The sequence below is a fragment of the Ornithodoros turicata genome, chromosome 6 (assembly GCF_037126465.1).
Source record: "Ornithodoros turicata isolate Travis chromosome 6, ASM3712646v1, whole genome shotgun sequence".
NCBI lineage: Eukaryota > Metazoa > Arthropoda > Arachnida > Ixodida > Argasidae > Ornithodoros > Ornithodoros turicata.
Genome location: NC_088206.1, coordinates 5,604,030 through 5,612,520, shown reverse-complemented (window position 1 = coordinate 5,612,520; position 8,491 = coordinate 5,604,030). Strand labels below are relative to the sequence as shown.

General features: G+C 47.8%; 1 long non-coding RNA gene across 1 annotated transcript; it reads right to left on the bottom strand.

Annotated features, from left to right (window-relative positions):
* Positions 1-3,500: 3,500 nt before the first annotated feature.
* Positions 3,501-4,082, bottom strand: LOC135397589 (uncharacterized). The gene is made up of 2 exons (XR_010423666.1): positions 3,976-4,082; positions 3,501-3,643 (listed from the first exon to the last, which is right to left on the bottom strand). It is a non-coding gene; the product is annotated as an uncharacterized LOC135397589 (long non-coding RNA).
* Between the last annotated feature and the right edge of the window lie 4,409 nt (positions 4,083-8,491).

Below are 8,491 nucleotides of genomic sequence, written 5' to 3'. Positions count from 1 at the left end.
GTTGTTGCTGCTGCGCAATACGCTACTTACGACTTCCAAAACAGAAGTGCTTCTTTTGAATTAGGACCTTTGAAAGGTTTGGCGAGTTCAGGAGGCGTAGCCCGTAATATCCACCGGGACAGGAACTGTGGCTTTAACTTTTTTTTCTCTCTCCCTCTCCTTGTGATGATGGTGATGATGATGATGATAGGAGAAAGAAAACAGAGCTGTGAGCCCATTCACTGGGGGTCAAGCTATACTCAGGTTATAGTGGAGAAAAAAGAAAAAGAAGAAGGAAAAAGAAAACGCCTAAAAAGACGATAGCTATGCTATGCTCTCTCAACGGAGATGTTGAGTGAGCGCTGTGCACACTGACGTTGTACTCCTTGTAGTTAGCCGCTTCTTGGTGGGGGGGGGGGTATTTGTTCATTCACACAAAAGGAGATGTCAGCCAGCCTCTTGGGGGTTTTAGGCTCTTATGGGCGAGTTCGTGAAATGGAAGCACTACAATTTTTTAAGATGATGCACACTGACACATACTTCTTCCGCGAAAGACGAAAATAGTTTTTTTTTCTCTCTCTCTCTCTTTTGCCCTTTTATGCGAATCTTCAAGAGGGTAACCAGAATAAGCCGTCATGAAATTTTAATGTGTTATCATCCATTCTCGAATCTTTTATGCTATAGTAATGACTGGAAATAATAATCCTTTAGTGCTCGTTCCAATAACGGCCTTCAACGCTAGTCATCAAGAAACAATTCCAGAAATCTCTGATAGTCGACAACCATTCTTATCGTTTCTTGGATTACTTCTTTATTTATTTTTATTACTTCTTTATTTAACTGCATTTGGGGTTTAAGGTTCCGAGTTTCTAAATTGTGCGTATTAATTTTGTTCACTATGGCAAAGATAGCGAAAATAAAAACTGCTTTCGATTGGATTGAACAGGAGAAGGTAGAAGCACAGAAAGAGAAGGGAGAAGGTAGAGAGGTAGAAGCACAGCAACAGCCATATATTTTCCCCAAAAGTTTCATATCAACCTTCACACCAGCAGACTTGTAGTACCGCCCACTTTCTTATAATTATCGCAATGAGACGACATCATGCACCATATTCATTAGTATATGCTGTGCTGTTCAGCAGCTTTCTTTTCGAACTGTTCGTCTGTACTAGATGAAATAAAATATTGATTGATTGATATATCAGCTATAACACTTACGCTATAATCGACAAATAACCAACGAGACCAGCACTCACCCTCAGGGCTTCAGCATAGACGAAGACCTTGACCTTAAGTAACCTTGACTTACGTAACGCTTATTAATTCCTGCTTTGTGGTTTATCACTTTCCGACTAATTTACATATAACTTCCTACCAGCCGCTACTGTCTGATTCTCTCCCCGATTAAAATGTTTACACTAACACAAAGCCGATACATTCGAGTAACCACCCATGCATAATATTGCTGCGCAGGCTGCTTTTGGCTTACCTCTGTAGTTTCTCATTAATGCCTATGCGCAATGATTAGTGAAGGAGCTGTTTCTTCTGCATTTTTTTCATAATTTTCTGTATCCCAGCTGTTTGTATCTTCTTTTGTTTGCTTGAAAGCTTTAGGGAATAGCAAGCCCACATCGTGGCTAACCTTTCCCTTCTCTTTTTTTTTACTTCGCATTAAACATATCCCCCCCCCACACACACACATTACATGAAGGGAATTATACCTACTGACACAGTTTATTGACGTGTATTGCCACTATCGACCGCAAAGTATCCTCACGAGTTCTTCCGGGCAACGATCGGCAGATATTATTTGTGTCAAGAACTAAAATCACTGTTCTTAAGTATTACGACCATATTTCAGAATCTCTCTGGATAATAAGTCTGTATTTTTCTTAATAGTATCAGTTTTGTGAAATATGAAAGTATGGTGGAATTGGCACGGAATACAAAAGTGTTGAAAGGATCTGACTTTTCTTTCTTTCTTTAAGATATTTTATTTATTTGTATTCGTTGTTTTCTAGGTAACGTACTTGCTTGTACTTTGATTTACAAAATTCGAAAATGACATACGGGTTAACAGCTATGACTTGAAAAGAAAAGTAAAACAGAGGAAGTGCAAAAATTCACTGGCGATTAAGCGATAAATGCGAAAGAAATGCGTTAGCATTAACCCGCCTTTTCTGGTACATACTTGACTCCCGGTATCCATATCCGGTTTAAACCCAACTTCCGGTTGTCCACTTCCAGTCTGAACCCAACTTCCGGTTGTCCACTTCCAGTCTAAACCCAACTTCCGGTTGTCCACATCCAGTCTAAACCCAACTTCCGGTTGTCCACTTCCAGTCTAAACCCAACTTCCGGTTGTCCACTTCCAGTCTAAACCCAACTTCCGGTTGTCCACTTCCAGTCTAAACCCGACTTCCGCTTGTCCGCCTCCAGTCAATGCTTGATTTCTGGTTTGACACTTCCAATTACTATATGTAAGTCCAATTAATTAGCCTTTAATTAGTCGAAATTACTTTAAAATCGCAGTCGCACTTTCGCAGTCGCACTTTCGCCCGCATGCGACAAGTTTGGGTGACAATTCCAGTAATTTCCACAATGCGGAGTCATCCCACCGAGCCCTAGATCCCTTCCTCTACGACCAGAGGAGGCTCCCCGCAGGAACGAGCCTTGACAGACCCGTCCCGCCCCGAAGTCGTGGTCAACCTGGCCTTTCAGCTAGCCAAACCCCACGGCAGCGGGAGCGGCACCATATCTTGCGCCCCCGCGGCCACGAGCGCCCAACGGCTGTTGGAATTGCGGCAGCGCTGACCATTTTCGTTGGGAATTCCCGCGCCAACGACCAAACACCCGTAATGTGCCATCGAGAAACGGTCGCAGTCGGCGTCCATGAATGCTCGCTCAACGACGTCGGCAAGTTGCGAAGAAAGCGAGCAAACGGTTACTACCCGTGGCCTTGATCAGTCAAAAACTAGCTTTGCAAGCAGTAGGATAACGCAAAGAGATATGCTTTGGCTCCTCGTGCTTTTCCTGTCCGAGATTTCATCAAGGATAAGGAACCAATCATCGCCGTTCGAATTTTGGGTAGAGATTACATCGCCCTTATCGACACGGGAGCTACGCTTTCCCTTATCGGAGACAGTGTTTACGAGCATTGCGTATCACGGCATGTGGAATTGCAATCTGCAGATGACACTCTTCGTCTTGCTTCCAATGACGCCGTTCCAGTGCAGGCTACAGTTGTGCTCTGGATACGTTTTGATGGGAGACGACGAAAGCAGTGCTTCGTGCACCTTCCTGGCAGTAGTAATGTTACAACCCAAGATTTACACAGAAAATCCACGGCAAGTATTGCACATTTTACTTTAAATTATTTTAAAATTACTTTAAATTTTTTAAAAAAATTTAAATTTTTAAAATTTTGAAATTTGGCAAAATCTGACTCAGTGCAATACTTGTCGTGGATTTTCTATGTAAAACTCGGGTTGTAGGAAATAAAAAAACTAGATAGAAAGGAAGCAGACAGTAGGAAATGATTTATTTGAAAATCAACGACGCCATCTTGAAGAAATCCCGCCGGGGCGACTGGAGCACGACGGTTGCAGAGGCAGGTGGCACGCTAGTTCCAAGGCATCACACCAGATGGCGCCAGCATCGTAGCTCTATACGAGAAAGAGAACATGAAAGTACTAGCGACACGTAAAAATGGCAACACTGCTCGACAAGTCTAAGCATACCAGAGCGCGGGGAAAAGGCCTAACCGCTACTGCTAAACAGCACGGAGAAAACACTACACATCGGGGGGAAAGGCTTAAGGCAATCGACAAGGCCTAACCACAGCGTCACAACACTTCGCGGCTAACACAAGGCGGGAACCACACGATGGTAAACGTGCGTCAACAGGCTTGGACACCGCTAAACAAGTCTAAACATGCGAGAAAAGGCTTAACACGAGCACGGTAAAACAACGCGCAAACATCGGTAAATCACTCACCTTTTTTCCCCGCTGCGACGGAGCGTCCGCTCTCGTCGACAGCCAGGGATCAAGTGACGACGGAGCGAACGACCGCACGTCTTCTCCCAACGAGAGCCAGAGGTGGACTGACGTAAGCGCCACTCTATGGGTGCTACGCATGCGCGCGCTCCTAGCGCCCTCTGCTCCACCCGACCGCGCATGCGCGCGCGCGCTCCTAGCTCTCTCTGCGCCGCCCGCGGGTGTTTTCGGTTTCGGCTCTCCGCTGCGCGCGCGCGCGCTCCTAGCGGCGACGGGTGGCTTTTCAGTTTCGCTTTCATTCTCCGTTCTTTGCGCGCGCGTTTATCTCTATAAAGGCAGCGCGCACCGCGCTCGCGTCATCATTCTGAGCGATACGTGAAAAACGCCATGTGTGGTTTATTCTCCTGCGCTTCTCGTCGTCGCAAGGAAAAGACAAAAAACGAAGAACTTCGCGAATTTATACGCGGCATCGTGGAGGAAGCCTTTCAAGTCCACCGTCTGGAATGGTTGCAAGCGCGTCAAGAAATGTGTCAGGACAAGATGAAGACGCTCGACCGCATCTTAGCGGCGGACAGACTGGCGAAAAAGAAGTCCAACTTTAGCCTGGACAATCTGTATTGGGAACGCAGTTCCGATGTAGAGGACGACGACGAGGATGTGTAAATAAAAGCGATACATTTCTCTTCGAGTCTCAGTCTCTTCTTTTTCTTCGTGCAACGTGTACGCACGCAACATGTCTTCCCCCGAACCTTTTCGTTTCCGTCATCCCTTTCGCTGTATCTTAAGCGGCCCCTCCATGTGCGGCAAATCTACTTTCGTTGCTAACGTGTTGAGGAACCTGAACGACGTGGTAGACAAGCCTCCGTCACAAATATTCTACGTGCAGAAATATGCTTCGCCGAGCATGCAGGACGAATTCGGGGACTCCGTAAAATTTACCAAGGAGCTACCGCGAGAGTGGGACACGTCGCGCGCTACGCTGATCGTCGTCGACGATCACATGACCGATGCCGGTTCCTTGAAGGAGGTGACCGATCTTTTCATTCGGGGTTCTCACCACGCCAACGCGTCGATCTTCTTACTCGTTCAAAACATCTTTTTCGACAGTAGCCATTTTAGAACAATATCCTACAACGCCAGTTACGTCGTCCTGTGGCGCACCGTGCGCAGCGTGCACCAGATGGAACATTTCGGCCAACAGCTATTTGGCAGAAAAAGATTGGAGTATTTTCTGGACGCATATAAACAAGCGATGTCGTCGCCCCACGCATATTTACTCGTGGATCTTCACAACTATACGCACGAGGATCACAGGTTGCGTAGCAATATCTTTCCGGGAGAACGTCAATATATTTACGCTCCGAAATGAATCTCCGCCCTCACCTCACTTTACTCAAAGTACTCTCCACTCTACCCCCTCCACGCCGCCGCGACGTCTTGAGACGTTCGTCCTCGTCCGACATGAAACACCTCTCCGAAATTTGCCTCAATGTATTGAACGGAAAGGTGGCTCTAGCTCCAGATACGTTCGCGCGTTTGAAGAAGCACAAACGCTTTTTACGACGGCTCGCCTACAAAAAGATTCACAAGAATCCGCAACGTTTGAAGCGCTATCTGTCTCAGCAGCGAGGACAGGGCGTTCTTTCGTCGGTGGTTCCTCTCCTGCTTTCCGCCGTGTTGAACCTTTTCGCCAATGGCCAAGAGAATTGAAGTGACCACCTCCATCGGAAACATTCTTTCCTCGAAGGAGAGTGACGACGTCAAAGTGAAACTCATACTGCAAGCACTGTATCGTATACTCAAGCAGTACGGATTTGACCCCTACGACAATAAAAACAAGGCGTCCGACGCTACAAATGACTTTGACTATTCGCTCCTCTCTCCAGAGGTGGACGAAGAGGAAGCGGAAAGGGTCGTCTCGGAATTAAAGAAGGTTCTTTCCTGGGATCGCGAGGGTTGTGTCTCCGTGTCGGGCAAGCCCATCAGACACTCCTCCGTTTACGAACTCGTCAATTATTTGTTGCAACGTAAAACGGGAAAGAAACCTTCCTGGTTCCCCAAAGTCTCGAAACTATTGCGTCTGATTTCTCTACCCAAATCTCGCGAGCCTCAACAGCAGCAGCAGCAGCAGCAGGCCTCCATTGCGTGGACGACTTATGGAGGGATATGAGAAACCAGAGGGTGGTTTGGGGGGTGTGGAACGCTATAGAAAAGCGCATCACTTGAGCAAAAAGAAGGCTCTCGCCATTCTCAGAAAGCTGGATGCCTACACGCTCCACCATCCGGTCAGAAGAAAGTTTAATAGGAGACGCATCATCGCGCTCAAGATCAACGACGTGTGGCAAATGGACCTCGCCGATTTTTCAAAATACAAGAGATTCAACGGTGGCTACCGCTACATTCTCGTGGCAATCGATTCCCTCTCCCGCTTTCTGCGCACCCTCCCGCTAAAGACGAAGCGCCCCGCCGAAATGAAAAGGGCCATGATAAGACTTTTTCGGGGAGGTAACGTACCTACACGCATCTTTTGCGACAGAGGTGGGGAATTCTACAACAAGACCGTCAAGGAGTATCTCTCACGAAAGAAGGTACAGATGTATTCTACCTTCTCTCCAGTAATCAAAGCGTCGCAGGCAGAGCGCGTCATACGCACTTTACGCGACAGAATATTCCGTTATTTTAGAGTAACGGGAAAATACCACTTCGTTTCCGCGCTTCCCAAGATCGTGCGCGACTACAACACCACCAAACACAGGACTTTGGGCATCAGCCCGTCCGAAGTCACGCCCGAAAACGAATTGGAGCTGTTCAATAAGATAAATGGGAAGCCCGTCGTACCCTCCGTGAAAAAGAAGCTCAAACTGGGGGATAAAGTGAGGGTCCTACTTCACAGAAAAGGTTTTCATAAGAGCTCGGAAGGGAGTTGGTCGCCTCAGATTTTCACCGTCTCCCGCCTGAGAGACACCTCTCCTCCTGTCGTACACCTGGAAGATTACCGGGGTAAGGAAGTGGACGGATCTTTCTACCCGGAGGAGGTACTCGTCGTAACCCGAGACGCCAATCAGCCTTGGCCAATAACGAAAGTGCTCAGAAAGAAGCAACTGAACGGTCAGAGCTTCTCCTTGGTTCGCTGGTTCGGTTACGACAAAGAACACGACAGTTGGGTTCCGAGCAGCGACGTGGTCAAGATTGGGAAATGATGTCGGACATCTACGTCCACCTGCTCTCGAACGCCAGCATGGATAAGTTTCCCTCGAATAAACTCAACGCCTTCACGGTAGCTTTCGATAGTCCGCTTCAGCTCTCGAATCGGTATAAAGTCGGTCTGATGGATCTCAGCATAAGTAACGATTTTTTAAATATCGGGTACGAAAGGCAAGATGCGAAAATCGAGGTTTCTTTCGAGGACACGGTGGAAGCCGGCAGAACTTTTCGTGTCACCTCGGATCTCGAGAGGGATTTGGGAAAAGCCCTTTCGGAATTCGACGTTTCTTTCGCGTACAATAAATCGCGATACGACTTCGTCTTACCCGTGGACGTGAAAGCCGTGGAATTGGACCCTCGGCTCGCACAGGCGCTCGACGCCTCGCTAGCGTCCCGCGAAGCAGGTCGTGCGGTGAAACCCCCCAAATTGAGCGAACGCGAAGCCACCTCCATCTTATTGGAGCACGCCGCACCCGTCGCTTTCGGCGACGTCACTCTGAATTCGGAAACCACGTCCCTACGGAACACACTCAACAAGTATTTCCAGACGCACAAGCTGGACGCCTCGCTAGAATTCGCGGATAACGTGTACTCTCTGAAAACACCGAAAGGGTTGCACGTACCGGAACCCTTTGTCAAGCTGCTACATCTCACACCGTCGAGGGACACGAAGAAACGCTACACGTCTCTCTCCCCATAGCGCGCCAATTTTCTTTCACGATCAAGACGAAAATTCCTCGATCTTTGCAAGTACATCTGCCTCCCGGCTATTATGCGACGCCGCAAGCACTTCTAAATGCGATTAATCAGCGCGTAGGCGAACGCGCGCGCTTCAGCTTCGACGGAACCGAACAGAAATGTAAAATTCGGCTTTCCGAGGGCACCTCCACCCTAAGACTTTCCGAGTACCTGGCCGTGCTTTTGGGCTTCGAATCGCGTACCGTGTTCACAAGGGGATGAGGATGCTACGAGCTCCGTCGAGGTACTCCTGGAACCCCCGTTTCACAACATAATCGTGTACACGGATATCGTGGAACCCACGTACGTGGGGAGCGGGAAAAAACCTATATTAAAAATACTACCCTTTTATTACGAGAAAGACAAGCACGTCGTCACCTACACGTTAGATAACATCCAGTATTTTAACCTGTCTCAATTCGAAATTCCCTCAGTGACGATCGTTCTCGCGGACGAAACGGGAAGACGTTTGCCGTTGCGGTCCAAAGGCAGAACCAATCTAACGTTGCATTTCAAATATGTACCGTAATTCCCCCAAAATAATTCCCGTGTACACGGGACCCCTTTTCCAACG